General features: G+C 39.5%; 1 protein-coding gene and 1 long non-coding RNA gene across 2 annotated transcripts in view; one reads left to right on the top strand and one right to left on the bottom strand.

Annotated features, from left to right (window-relative positions):
• Window positions 1-8,688: 8,688 nt before the first annotated feature.
• Window positions 8,689-13,257, bottom strand: LOC309657148. Its single transcript, XR_014261669.1, has 2 exons — window positions 12,851-13,257; window positions 8,689-8,961 (listed from the first exon to the last, which is right to left on the bottom strand). It is a non-coding gene; the product is annotated as an uncharacterized lncRNA (long non-coding RNA).
• A 105-nt stretch (window positions 13,258-13,362) lies between these two features.
• The window catches only part of ALG6 (ALG6 alpha-1,3-glucosyltransferase), a 60,729-nt gene continuing 58,636 nt past the window's right edge, over window positions 13,363-15,455 (top strand). The window contains exon 1 of the mRNA XM_082454169.1: window positions 13,363-13,502. The gene's annotated coding sequence lies outside the window, so the exon portion shown is untranslated. The remainder of the gene's footprint in view (window positions 13,503-15,455) is intronic.

The following is a 15,455-nucleotide window of genomic DNA, read 5'->3' as shown; positions in this document are numbered from 1 at the left end:
AGAGAGATTTGAAGATATTATGCTGCTGATTTTGAAGATGGAGGAAGGGGCTGTGAGCCAAGGAATGCAGGCAGCTTTTAAAAGGTGGCAAAGATCTAACTTCCAGAACTGTAATATAATAAATTTGTCTTTTTTTAAAGCTACTAAGTTTGTGGTAATTTGGCAATAGAAAATTAATACATCACCCATGGTTGCAAAATGGCTGTCAGAGCTCCAGGTATTTTTGTATTTAATGCAGGAAGAAGAGATAGGAGCCAGAAGGGCAGAACACACTGCATTTATCCCTTTTGCTAGAAAAGGAAAAAACATTCACAGACGCCCTACCAGCTGACTTCCCCATACACATCACTGACCAGAACTTGGACACAATGGCTACTTGTACCTGCAAGGGAGGGTAGGAAAGTGTCTCACTTTCCAGCTTCATTCGCTTTGTAGATGGGCTCAGTTCATTATTAATGAAAGCATAAGAGGTTATGTTGGGGTGTAGAACCTGGGAGTATATGATTGAAGGTGCCTTTCATCTGGGAGCAAGGGCCATGGGAAAATCTTGGTCCTATGTGCTGTGTGTCATTCACCCGCAGCAGCCTGAGGCACAGTGATGGAGTGTCTCAGAAACTGGGCTTCTCATAATCCAGGGTTCAAGTATTTTTGGAAAATGATAATGGAGAGCGTTTGAGAGCCTTTGGTTGGGGAGTACTGGTGTGTGCCTTGAACCAGAGCACGGGAAGCCTGTGTTCTTCATAAGTGGATTCTTCCCATCAGGCATTTGTGGAGAGGGTCAAGCCTGCTCCAAAACTGTAAGAAAGAGTGAAAGCTGAAAACCTATAGTCAGAAGAAGGGCCCTAGAAAGCACAAAAGAAGGTGAGAGCTGGAGTGGAGAGGGGAAAGAGAGGTAAAATCAAGTATCCTATTAGGGATATAATGTAGAGAAATCTAGGTATGATTTTCATCAGTGTTTACCTGCTTGATAGTTCTCTCGTGGGGACAGGCTTTCCTCAGTGAGAGGCAGTGATGAGACTGGTGATCATAGTCAGAAGCTTAGATAGACTCCCTGGTATACAATGGATGTCTGGGCAAAGGATATGGCAACTGCAGCTTTTGACAAAAGTTCAGAAGCCTGCTGTGGTACACCAGAAGAAACACACAGCACTGAGAACAGCAGAGTGACTTTGACAGGGCGATAAAAGCTAAAAAGCAAATTAAGTTGGCTTTAGTAGGGATCACCCTCATTGGCATTGACTGGACAGTAGGGTTGCCTTACTAGTCCTGCCTGTTGGATAGAAGTTTGTTTGTTGGTGTGGACTTTCCACGTATCTGAGTGAGGGAGTACCATCCTCGATCCCCATCCCCACCTCCTAAAGAAATATAGGTATACCTGTATGCATAGATGTATATGTACAAAGATGATCATTGTATCAATGTTTGTAAATAACAAAAAAGCAGAAACTGCCTAAATGTCCATCTGAAGGGGACTGGTTAAATGAATTATGCTATATTATCCATATAATGGAATACTCCAATGCTATTTATATGGCTGATATAAATTCCATATTATATTAAAGGAATCAAGCAAGATGCAGAGCAGTGTGCAGAATATGCTCCCATTGTGGGGACTTTGTCTCTGGGGATGGGGACTCACGCTTTTGGGAGGAAGGAAGACATATTTTTGCTTGTTCTGATTTTTTTTTTTAACTGGAGGTATTATACCAGTTATCTATTGCTATATATAACAAATCACTTCAAAACTTAGTGACTAAACAACCATTTTCTTTGGTAACAATTCTAAGGGTGAGCAGTTAGGGCTGGGCTCACCAGGTGGTTCTCCTGGTCTTCTCTTGGTCATGTGGTTGCAGGCGTCTGGTGACTGGACAAGAGCTGGGTCATTTAACGTGGACTCATTTAGGTGTCTGGCTGTGGATGCTGGCTGTCATGTGTGCCATCTGCCTCTAGCAGGTCAGCCTCAGCTTCTTGATATGATGCCTGTGTTCAAGGAGAGCAAGAGCTGAAGTTGCAAGGCCTCTTGAGGCCTAGACTCGCAGGAACTCACACAACACTTCTGCCATATTCTGTTAGTCAAAGAAAGTCACATGGCCAGCCCAGCTTCAAGGACTGAGGAAATAGACTCTATCTCTTACAGGGAGGAGCATCAAAGAATTTGTGGCCAATTTTAATCTACCACACACACATATTACTCTTTCCAATAAAAGGCTACTTAATTAAAAAAATAAGTATGTAAACAAGTGGGACCTAATCAAATGTATAAGATTTTGCCCAGCAAAGGAAACCATAAACAAAATGAAAAGACAACCTACAGACTGGAAGAAAATAATTGCAAACGATGTGACTGACAAGGGATTAATTTCCAAAATATACAAACAGCTCATGCAACTCAATATCAAAAAAACAAACAACCCAATCAAAAAAATGGGCAGAAGACCTAAATAGACATTTCTCCAAAGAAGACACACAGATGGCTAACAAATACATGAAAAGATGCTCAACATCACTAATTGTTAGAGAAATGCAAATCAAAACTACAATGAGAAAGCACCTCACACCACGCAGAATGGCCACCATCAAAAAGTCTACAAATAGTAAATGCTGGAGAGCATGTGGAGAAAAGGGAGCCCTCCTACACTGTTGGTGAGAATGTAAATTGGTGCAGTCACTATGGAAAACAGTATGGAGGTTCCTTAAAAAACTAAAAATAGAGTTACCATATGATCTAGCAATCCCACTCCTGGGCATATATCCGGACAAAACTCTAATTCAGAAAGATACATGGACCCCAATGTTCATAGCAGCACTACTTACAATAGCCAAGACATGGAAGAAACCTAAGTGTCCATCAACAGATGAATGGATAAAGAAGATGTGGTACATATATATAATGGAATATTACTCAGCCATAAAAAGAATGAAATAATGCCATTTGTAGCAATACGGATGGACCTAGAGGTTATCATACTAAGTGAAGTAAGTCAGAAAGAAAAAGACAAATATCATATGATATCACTTACATATGGAATCTAAAAACATAGTATGAATGAATTTTTCTGCAAAACAGAAAGAGACTCATAGACATAGAAAACAAACTTATGGTTACCACAGGGGAAGCGAGGGAAAGGGATAAATTGAGAGTATAGGATTAACAGATACACACTACTGTATATGAAATAGACAACAAGGATTTACTATATAGCACAGGGGACTATATATATATAGTCACTTTGCTGTACAACCTGAAACTAACACAATATTGTAAATCAACTATACTTCAATAAAAAAATAAGTATCAATGCTATTTGTAGTAAATTTATGGTATTTTAATAATTTGGTGGAACTTTGGAGATTAGTATAAAAACCGTCTAATTGTATAAAAAAGGAAACTGGTCAGAAAGGTAAAGTATTTTGGATAAGATAACATAGTAACAGCATCAGGATTAGAACCAGGTCTCTGACTTCCAGCCGTGTACTCTTAATCCCACAATAGGATTTCTTTTTGCAAACAAAGCTTATTAGTGATCTTTGCTCTAGAGAACCTGACAACATAGCTCTACTGCTTTTATACTTAAGAACTTTAAAGGTTATAGCTCAACAAAGCAAAGGAAAAGACTAAAGAAAGAATCCAAGAAACAATTCTGAGAAAAGTAAAATGGGAATTTGAATTATCTAGGTTATCTAGTCTCATTGCTCCTTTTTTTTTTTTTTTAAGAAACATAACCTTAGTGTATCTGTAGAATAAATAATTCACCAATCATAAATAACTTGGTTAAAATTGCTTTATGAAATGTTCAAATGGGTCTAGATGATTTTTCCTCTTGGGATATTTTTAAAAACAAATGTACTGGGACTTCCCTGGTGGCACAGTGGTTAAGAATCCACCTGCCAATGCAGGGGACACGGGTTCGAGCCCTGGTCCAGGAAGATCCCACATGCCACGGAGCTCCTAAGTCCCAGCGCCACCACTACTGAGCCTGCGCTCTAGAGCCCGTGAGCCATAACTACTGAGCCCGTGTGCCACAACTACTGAAGCCCGCGTGCCTAGAGCCCATGCTCTGCAACAAAGAAAAGCCACCACAATGAGAAGCCCATGCACCGCAAGGAAGAGTAGCCCCCGCTCACCACAACTAGAGAAAGCCCACGTGCAGCAACGAAGACCCAACACAGCCAAAAATAAATAAATAAATAAATAAATTAATTTTAAAACAAACAAAAAAACAAATGTACTGTCAAGTATATTCAAGTTATTCTTGTTGATTCCACTGGGAATTTAAGCATTCTCCAGCAGCTCTGCTTAGTCTTTAATTAACATAATCTTTATTATTAATTGGTTGGTTAACGAAGTTTTTAATTAATTCAGCAAAATGTTTATTGTGAACCCACTAATTCAAAATATTGTGCTGACAATTGTAAAGAATATAAAATAGAATAAGGTATTTACTCTCATCTTAAGAAGCTTAACTTCTTGTTGGGGGCAAACATGTATATAGTTAACTATAACACAGAGGAATGAATTAGGTGCTGTAAGGGAGATATTAGCAAAGTGGAATAAGAATATAGCAGAACAATTGTAGTAATGCCAGCTGGGCAGAGTGGTAAAGGCTATATCATTTGTGGCAGAAAGGAAGAAGAACCAAAAGAAACTTTTTCTATGTATAGAGTGGTTAATAGAATTTCTCCACAGGAAGTGGAAGTTGGGGAATTTAAAAGGTTTAAATGATTAAGATGCATGTCTGGGTTATTGGGAACCCTCAGAACAGATAGTCATTTTTTCCCTAAAAGGGAATTTTTGGGGTACATAAAGTTCTGAATTGAAGAATCCCTGTAATCATTATTACGTATGGATATCTGGATTAGATGGAGTCTACCGAACGATTAAAATCAAAGTTCTGGCATGCCAAGGAAGCCAAAGCAGGTAAGTAGCCTTTCTAACAGAATTCTCCATTAACAGACTTACTTCTTTTTGGGTTTGCTAACACAGTACAATAGACTGTAAACTTTGATGAAAGAGGGGAGACACAGGAAGATAACTTCCTAATTTATGTAAGTATTTTTAATTTTTATATTAAAGGTTTATCTTATGTTCATTCATTGACATTTTCTTTTGTGTTCAAAGATCACCTAAATAAAAAGGTAAACAGCCAGGCAGAAGTTCCTTAAAAGACAACAACAAGAGAAAAATGCTCAAGTTGGCCCAAGTTGCCGTAAGAATGAGTGGTAAAATATTTCTGTTCATTAGAAGCCCATAAACTACTCCTTTCAGAGCCTTGAAATCCTGAGAATAAGTTGAGTTGATGTGAGGGTGCAGTTTTAACCAGTTATTGTTGCTTTTTTGGTTTAAATAAGACTTGGAGTCTCATTTTATGAGTGCCTATGTTATTTTTTCAACATCTGGTCACCTTATGATATGCAGCAGCTAATGGAGCACAGGATGTATATCATTGGATAAATAAGAACACTATTTTTCTTGAGGGACAACACATATTCTTGGGACTTTTATTGAGTTATGTTTTACTAGTCCTAAAATATTTAGAGTTATATACTTAAAAGATACAGAGCATAGGTATTACATCCACAGAAAGTATTTTAGTCAGTGAATGTTCAATGTAGCAGGTAGAGATGAACTTAGCATGTCTTGTAGACTGAACTGGGAACAGACTCTTCAGCCATAAAATGCACTTAACAGTCTATTTAATAGTGGTGAGGTCCTTGAAAATGCAATATCCATGCTAATCTCACCTTTTTCTAAATCACAGATGAAAAATAGGTCAGTTAGGCAGAGCCTTCTCTTTCTATTTAAAGTGTGACATTTAATCTATTTAAACAACTACCAAAACTTTATTAATTCAATGTAAGATAAGCGTGCTGAGAAAGTAGAGAAGTTTATTAAGAACACAAGGTTTTCCAAAATTTGATCTGGATGTCTTAGGTTTTAGGACTCAATAAAAATCTCTACTTGGTTTTGATCAAATCGGTAACACCAAGGAGAGACCAGGAAAAAAGCAAAGCAGAAAGTAATTAAATCTTACACTGTGAAATGGCTTAAAGGAACTGAGTATTTTACAAAAAGTAAGAGGCAAAAATTAAAAAAGGGGCCTCCAGAGAAAGCCTTTCCACTTCCCTGATGCCTCTAGGGAAAATTCATTTGGGAAGAGAAGTATACACAGACAAGAAAGCTTCCAGCAGAGAACAAACCAAGGAGTCAAATTAGGGCTTAATGTAACTAGATACCAGCCTTGGTGCATTTCATTTAAACCACAGTGTTCTGTAAAAGTCTATGCAGAGGAAAATGCAGGGTATCTGATAAATCGTAATTGCACTTCACTGGGGTCTATTTTGGAGAATGACTGTTCACACTTTTCTTCTCCTGCCCCCTCATTTATTTGAATAGGATTTAGTACTCTCTGGCCCCACCCTCACAATCAGCCCAAATGCATACCTAGGATAATGCAATAGTTCCAATCTTTCCCAAGAACAATTATAAAGAACAAGAGCTCCATTATTTGGATAGTAAACACAATGATACTCTACTACAGCTTTGTATAGGGGTTTTGGGAAAAACTTGCGGCTGTTTTCTGTTTGTTTGTTTTTAATTTTTCTTATCATATGTTCTTGGGTTGCAGGTGTCAACTGAAGGGAGAGGATGTTTTCCATTTCCTAGCCCTGTTCTCCAGATCCTGAAAGAAATTCTAGAGGAGAAAGGGCACCCAGAGGTTATGAACTGACTACTGTGGATTCAATGACTACTGTGGATTCAATATTAGTTCTGTTCAGTTCAGCTCTTATTCCAGAAAACTAACTCCATCAATTATAGAAAATAACTTTTTATAGATAGTTTTTTCCAAACCTGCCTTCACTGCATATCCAGAAAGGATTATTTTCCTTCACGCCATCAAAGCACCTAGGTTCTTCCCTTCATTTTAGGAGAATCATTCAGGTGATATGTAGTAGCTACTATTATTGGGCACATGTGGTATCTCATTTAGATTTTTAAATCCAAGTTCCTAGAGGCAGAGTGCTACTACTGACAATATCTGCCATCTCCTTTCTCATTAAAACCAAACCCAAAACCCACTGTAAAACAAAATGCTGATTAAAAAAAAAATCACACCCTACATATTTTGTGTCCTGGCCCTCTCCTCAGTGCTCTTTTTTAGTTTGGTAATCTTTTTAAAAAATTGGTGAGCAAAAGCTAGGAAGCAAAGGCTTTATTTTGTGACTTACCTGTTTTTCTGGTACGGACTTTCTTTCTTTACTATAAATAAAAATTTACTTAAAATCTGACTTTAATTCTTGATGTATTTACTGTAAAATTTACAAGTTGGAACCTCCTACCATCTTGATTTATATGATTTTAAAACGGAGTTCTTATCATTTCCCTTGGGGAGACTTTTTGGTTTGAATAGTTCTTACTGGCAGGTTGCCTCCTTTATATTTAGCCCAAATTTTCATTTTCAAAGGCCATTTTAGACAAGTACCATGATAGCTCTAGCCAATGGATCTGTGGGCCACATAACAGAGTGTGACAATCCACTCAGTTGTGAAAGACACGAAGATAAAGTAATAAAGTTGCATTTGTGTTATCACATTGGCTTTACAAATCTACTTAAACGTTGGCCCATCAGTGTTTCTCATTATTGGAAATTATAGGTGTTTATAATTCTCCAAAATATGTTGGGCTAAGTTATATCATATATTTAAATTTAAATTCAAAGTCCTGGACTGAGAGAGATGTAGATTTGTGACACTCCTTGGAGGTTTGGGGGTCCATGAACCAATGAGTATATTGCATTGCCACATTAAAGATCTCTTTTTATCTGTAAAGATATAAGCACCATCCTATATTTTAATAACTTTTAAAAACAGAATTTTAAAATCTTATGAGTTTATAAAGCTTAGACTTCCATACCAAATTATATCTGTGGACCTTTATACATTTATATTTCTTCTGGCTTATTTGAATAACATCTGGATAAAAATAAAGATATAAAAATGATGTTCTTAGAATTGTTCCTAGATTCTGTGACAATAACACCATTCCAACTATATGGCAGGAACATGTATTATTTCTTTTATGGCCCAAATTGACAAAATTATATGTATGATTATGTACATATATACAGTTGAAAAATCTGTATTTGTATGAGAGTAATTCCAAGTGGCATCTGAAAGTGACAGCAAAAATAACAATAATTTATATTCTCCTGGGCTGTACACAATACTGGTCTATAAACACCTTAAGGGCAGGTTATTTATTCAAAAACTATTTGTTGAATAAATGAATATATCCATAAGTAATTATAAATGAACTTGATTAGCTTCATTTAAGCAGTAAAGAAATTTAAATAATTATACTTTCACAGTAGATAATGCAGTTTTATGTTGATTCCACTTTGGTCTCTTTCAAATAGGGGCTTAGTGTCTGAAGTTCCCAAAACAGTTCATCTCATCTATAAGACTATTTCGTGGTTTGAAACAAGGGTGATTCTGTGCGTGTGTGTGTGTGTGTGTGTGTGTGTGTGTGTGTGTGTGTGTGTGTAAAAAGGGAGAGGGAAGGGAAGGGAGAGGAAGGAAGAGGGGGAGAGGGAAGAGAAAGGTAAGTTGAATACTCTAGAAAGAGAATCTTTCCCATAGCAACTATTTGGCTACCCACCGGAATAATTTATATAACAAAGACAGAATAACTACTTAATTCTTTTTCTTTATTTACCAGTTTTCAAAATAATGAGTGGTTTGCTAGCTTCCTCCATTGGTGACCTTTTCTTTTTTTTAAAGTATCTTTACGAGTGCATGGACAATGTGACAGACGATTCACGTTTGATGTGTTTCAATCCATTGTAGTTATTATGCTTACTGATGCTCAATGTGTCCCATCCGTGGCCCTCGGGAGTCTCTTCAAGATGGCTCTGGAGTCTTTCTGACATTGACCCTAGTAGTCTTTGATAGTTTCCTTGATACCTGGTGAACAAAAGTTTCCAGATTTATTTTTATGGATTTCTTTTCCAAATCTGTAATTAGCTACTTCTCCTGTGATCTCCCTTTCCTTTTTAGTAGAAGTGGTGTTTCAAGACTACAGTCTGTATGCTAAGGATGCTCATTGTTATTGAATTGGTCTTTGTTTTTAGTCCTTTCAGTAAAAAGAGCTAGGAAATATTTCCTCCCTCTCTCCCTCCCTCCCTTTCCTTCCCTCCTTCCCTCCCTTTCCTTCCCTCCTTCCCTCCCCTTCTCTCTCCCTCCATTTTTTCTCTTCAGTAATTAGGTAAAATAAATCATAAGTTCATATTGATACTTAACTTCTATCTTACACCTTTTACTCCTTTCCCACACCAAGAATCCTGGTATCAAAATACCGGGATGGTAGAATCTGAATATCACATAAATCTTCATTTTCTTTACCCCACTTTACACATACAGTAGTCTTAGAATAATAACACTAATCCTAATGCCAACAGCATGAGTTCTAACAACAATCATTTAATTTTTTTTAACAGATCTTTTTTTTCTTAGGGTATATTGCGCTTGGGATACATCATTAAATTACAGTGTTTTAAAGTCACTTGGGGGAATTCCCCAGTGGTCCAGTGGTTAGGACTCCACACTTCCACTGCTGGGGGCCCGTGTTTGATCTCTGGTCGGGAAACTAAGATCCCTCAAGCCACGCAGCATGGCCAAAAAAGAAATAATAAAGTCACTTGGAATATTTATTCTCTGTGTAGTTGAGGCACCAATTGGATACACATTGTATCCAAATTTCTTTTGTTTCATTCTATTTCTGGTTTTGGGGGATTTATTTTTTTCCACTTAATTTTGTTTTATAATTAACTTAATTTTCGAAGTTTATAATCATACTAAGGACAGTCTTCATCAATATTTTGTCTTTTTTTTAGGGGTGCAAAAAATGAAAATGACTTGAAAATGAATGAAAGTAACTAAGATTCATGTTTAATTATAGTCCTGACATCTATTTGCTGTATTTCTTAGGGAAATTACACAATGTCTCAAACCAGCATTTCCAACAAGTGTGTTTCATGAACCACTCTGTAGGGTGGGATGTCAGAGTTGGGTTGGGGTGTGGGGATAGGATTTCACGGTTAATGGCTGAAAATTCTGTATTCTCTTGGAGAGTCATGACTTATAATAACACACAAAAGCCTCTGAGAAAACCTGGAGTAAAGAATCCTTTTTTAGATTTGTGTAATCCATTGTTTTCAAACTTATCTCTATATCAAGAGATCGTCCCCATACTTTTCTTTTACCTTTTTTTTTTTCTTTGACAATAGGTATCACACTGAATGACAGTTCTGCGGAACATACTTTGGGAAATGTTGATCTCAAGTTTTCCTGTATGTCCAAAGAGGATAATAATACCTGTTCTACCATTCTCAGGGTTATTGTGAGGATCAAGTGAATTGGATATGAACAACTTTTAGCATATAAAAGAGAACACTATTTTGCCAATGGCTATAAGGAAATTTGGAGGTTCGCTCTAACTCTATGCTGCTTAAGTGGACTTATTCCCCGGAGGAGGCAAAGGTATGATGAAACCTGGAGATTTCAGAAGAATGGCAAATGACATATAAGGGTCAACTGAGGAAGATGTACAGAGAGGAAAAAATTATTTCAAAGAACAGCTATGATCAGATGAATGGTTTTCACCTAGAATCAGGGAAGTCCTGGGCTTGATATAGAAAAGGGCTTGTTTTCTTAATAAGTGGAAGTGATCTAGAGATGGGAGTAGAAACTACTATAAAAGTATGATTTGTGTGAGGAAGTTTGCCTAGTACATTGAGTATTCAGAGTACCTTTGATAAGGTATGTACTAGTTTGTTAGGGCTGCCATACAGAAAACCAGAGACCGGGTGGCTTAAACAACAGAAATGTATACTCTCATACTTCTGGAGGCTAGAAGTCCGAGATCAAGGTGTCAGTGGGGTTGGTTTCTTCTGAGACTTCTCTCCTTGGCTTGTAGACTGCCATCTTCTCCAGGTCTTCACATTGTCCTCTGCGCGTCGGCATGTCCGTTGCCAAATTTCCTCATCTTATAAGGATACCAGTCATAATGAATTCGGTTCTACCCTAATGACCTCATTCAAAATGCATTTACTGAGCATCTGTTATATATAGGCACTGGACATTCAGAGGTGATAGTACCTAGTGGAGGGAAAGAGCAGGAGGAGGTATATAGATGTAGTGGTGGGGCAGTTCAGGTATGAATTAGAGGCTTTGACGTTCCTTCCACTATTTATTCAATGGACATTTTAAGCATCAACTTTGTTCTAAATACTGTGTCAGAAGCTATTGGGTTGGGAGGCAGAAAGGAGAGACTGATATCAACTGTCATCATTTGAAGATATATCTTTTAACACGTATTGATATTTCTGAAATTATATGTGTTTTACAATCATAGTAAGTTTAGATGGTACTTTTGTTTCTCTCTCAGTGGTGCATAAAATAGTGGTGCTTCTTACAACTGACAGAGCCAATTAGATTTAATAAAACATGATTTTTGGTCTGCCAAACACATTTCTTATTCACAAGATGCTTAATATTTATGATCCTGTGATGTACTGGATTTCCACCTACCCACGTAATATCCTTCATCAGCTTGCCTTTTTCCTCTTGGCCTCAAATATATGTGTACTCCAGTATGGTTGTCTATTTTCTTTTTGTACCGTCTCCATGTTTCTTCAGCCAAATGAAAGATGTTCATATCTCTATCTTCCGCCCCAACTTCTTTCCTGGGCTCTGATTCAAAACTGGTACTTGAATATTACTACTTTGTTGTCTTGATGTCACCTCGAACTTAATACAATCCACCATATTTCCCTCCAAGCCAGTTTCTCCTTCAGGCTTCTCTAGATCTTTCAGTTCTGGTAATTCAGACTTGACACCATGGGAGCCATGCTTGACTTTCCCCTCTCCTTTGTTTCACTTCTACATATCTACTGTGTTACCAAGATCTGTATATTCCTCCTCTGGCATTGATCTCTTCCTTTCCAGTTCCACTATTGCCATCTCAGTCCTGGCTCTTGTCTAATCATGCATGGACTACTAAAAAGATTTCTACTTCTCCCTCTGATTTATCTTATCCCTTATTACTACTTAAATTTTCTCTAACACTTTACTGTACACTTGCTAAAAGTCATTACATGCTAAGTCATTCAATGGTCCCCTTACTGATCACTGAATAAATTCTGAACACCACAGCCTGGTATTCAAAACTCTCCACAATTAGTCCTTTCCAGCTTCATCACCCACCATCTCAACTGGAGGAAATGTTCTGCACTTTTCAACTGTCACAACTTTGGCTTGAACCATTTCCTTTGTCTAGAGTCCTATCTCCCATCCTCCTGGCTTATGAAGGCCCAGGCTTTCCTTCAAAGCTCAGCTGACTTCTCCAGGGAAAGCATTTCCTGATATTTCTTAGTTTACAGTCAACCCTCTTCTCTGAACTCCTACAGTACTTAATGCATATACCAGTAATCTGACATTTAGCATCTGTTCTTCTATCCTTTTATGCATGAAAATGACTTTCCAATGAGAATTAAATCTCTTGAGGTCAGGGACTTGGCCATATTTCTTTATATTTTCAGGGCCGATGGTCTTTTAAATACAGTAGGATGAAATTTTACTTTTGGAAGTTTACCTAGCCCACTCACTCATTTCATAGATGAAGAAACCGAGATCCAGAGAGCTGTTCAGATCCACTTAGTATAAAGCCATAGCCAAAGCCAAATATTTGCTGGTAGTTACGGATTACAGAGGGGTTGGTTTTTACAGAATGGCAAGATTCAGAAGGGGGCTATGAGGGCATTCTTTGACTAAAGGAAAGGAATGTGGTTATTACTTGCAAGTTTGGGCGTAGGTGATCCAAGCTGACTGATGGGGATTGTGTGGTGGCTACTGGAGGGCAGGGCTGCTCTTCTGCATCACCAACAGTCTCTCAAAAATGGCTGGACGTTCAGTACTCTTTCTTCCATGAAGTGACTTCCCAGCCTTCATACCTTCTTCTTCGCAGACATGTAGCTTGAAGAAAGTAAAGCAGGTTGGCTTTCTGGCTCCTCGAGGGCACAGGTCCAGAGGAAGATCTCCTGCTCGCTGGTGAGGACTAGCCATGGGGCTGTCCACTGTGGGAAGCGAGCCAGGACGCGCCCCTGACAGGAATCCGTGGACTAAGCAGCCGCTCAAGCCTTGGCCACGATCCCAGGAAAGAAGAGCAAGGGGCTTTCCACCTGCCCCAAGCCTCACCCGGACGCCGGGCCTCTCGGGTTCCAGCCGCTGGTGCTCCGCCTCCGAAGCCGGCCACCTCCTCTCCGCGCCTCTTCTCCGCCCCACCCCTCACGCTCGACGGGCTCGCTCCCGCGCAGGGCACGCGGGCGGACCGCGAGCACGCGGACGCGGAAGGAAGGCCGGCGGGGCACGCCGCCGCGGGGGCGAGCGCGCAGGCGCCTTCCTGGGACCGGCTGCGGCGCGAATCCCCGCGTTCCGCGGGCGGCGGGGTAAGGGGTCGGCTCCCTGCCGTTCTGGGGCGCGTGGCCGGGGTGGGGAGAGACTGGGGCTGGCGGCCCGGCTCCCGGCACCGCTTCGCTCAGAGGACCGGCACGCGAGGCCTCCGCAGACCAGCCCGCAGGCTCGCTTGGGAGTCGGCTGGGGGACGCGGTGACGGTGGGGGGACCTTGGGCTGGAGCGGCTTGGCACACTTGTTCCTGCGGTCCTGAGGGTCTGGCCCGCCGGAGAAAGGGAGAGACACATCAGGAGGGGTCCCTTGGGCGAGGCGTGCTCACCTGGGATAGCAGTACTCCCTGACTGTGGTGTCCACCTGGGGGAGGGACCTTTCAGACTGAAAGGAGCAAGTTCGGCCCTGGGACGTGGACGGCAGACTTTTTTTTTCTGTCCAGACGCACCCTCGGGGCAAAGTAGGACGGAAAACTCCTCTGCTGCCCGCGTGGCAACTTCGTGGCGCGAGGATGGGTTAGGAAGTTATTGTGCTTTGCTTTACAGATGGGAAAAGTAATAACCCTTTTTACTGCTCAAGGAGAAGAGATCGGTTAAAAGTCTCACATAATATCTTTAACCATAAAGGACTCAGTAAAATTAGGTACCTTCTTTCACACACGAAGATCTCCGTTCAGCAAATATAATACTTTATGAGTACCTGCTTTCTGCCAACATTGCTCTAAGCGCAGGGAACCGAGCCACGACTAAGGTAGGAGGATCCCTACTTGCCTGGAGCTTATATTCTAGCTGGCAAATAAATGTAATTTCCTTTATACTTTTTAATTGGAATATAACATGTACAAGAAAATACTGTACACAAATCATAAATTGTAACTAGTTGATTTATCATTAAGTAAACACATCTTTTAACCACCACTCAAATCAGGAAGCAACATTCACAGCATCTTCTCAGGAGACCTTCCTGGAGACCTCTCCCAATCGCCATCCCCTTTCCTCCCCAAAGGTAACCTCTTTCCTGATTTCTAACACCACTGATTAGTTTTGCCTATTTATGAGCCTTTTGTAAATGGAACCATATGGTGTGTATTCTTTGGTGTCTAGCTTTTTAAACTCAAGATTATGTTTGTGAGATTGTTTCATGTTGTGTGAAAATATAATTTCTGATAGTGAAAAGAATTAGGAAGCAAATAAAAGAAGGTAACGGTACAGACAGTAAGAAGTGGAAACCTTAGTCAGGGTGGTCAGGGATGAACTTTCTGAGGGGATGACTTGAGGTATAAGATGAATGACAAAAGATTGGCCAGTGAGCTGGCTTAAGAGCATTCCAAGCAAAGGGAATAGAATTGGAAAGGAACTGAGGTATGAATGAAATGGGCAGGTTCTAGAAAGAGGGAAGACCTTGTGGGAAAGTGGGAGGAGATGAAATTGGAGAGGTAGGCAGGATCTTATGGCTGAGGTATTTGGATTTTATTCTAAGTGTAATAGATGCCAGGAAGAGATGTTTTTGATGTCCTTCAGTTTCTAACATGAACCACTTGTGGAGGATGCGAAGGCCTACTCATTTTACTCATTAAAGAAACCCTACAAAAGTGGCAATACTTGTCACTTACTGGGGATTAGGACATGTTGGGAGACGAAATCATCTTTTGTATTGTCAGGATTTATATTAATTTAGACACATAATATGCATCCAAAATCAGATTTAAAACACAGTTTAGAAATTAGTTATTTGTTCTCCACTCTAAAACTATTCTTTTCAAGTTGTTGCTTAGCTTCTGCTTGAACCTTTCAAAGAGGAACTCCTTTCTCAAGAAGAAGCTTATTTAATTTTTGGACAGCTCTAGTTGTTAGAAAAGTTTTTCTAATATTTAATCTAATATTGGTCATCAGTTCTGGGTCCATACAGAACTGTAATTATCATCTGTTATCTGTTGCTTCCCTTTAAATACTCAAGCAGTTGATTTTTGTTGGTTTTTTCACATTTAAGTGCAGAA

Source organism: Balaenoptera physalus (genome assembly GCF_965194825.1).
Source record: "Balaenoptera physalus genome assembly, chromosome: 1".
Lineage (NCBI taxonomy): Eukaryota > Metazoa > Chordata > Mammalia > Artiodactyla > Balaenopteridae > Balaenoptera > Balaenoptera physalus.
Note: the sequence above shows the minus strand (reverse complement) of the source record. Positions and strands in the feature narration are given on the sequence as shown.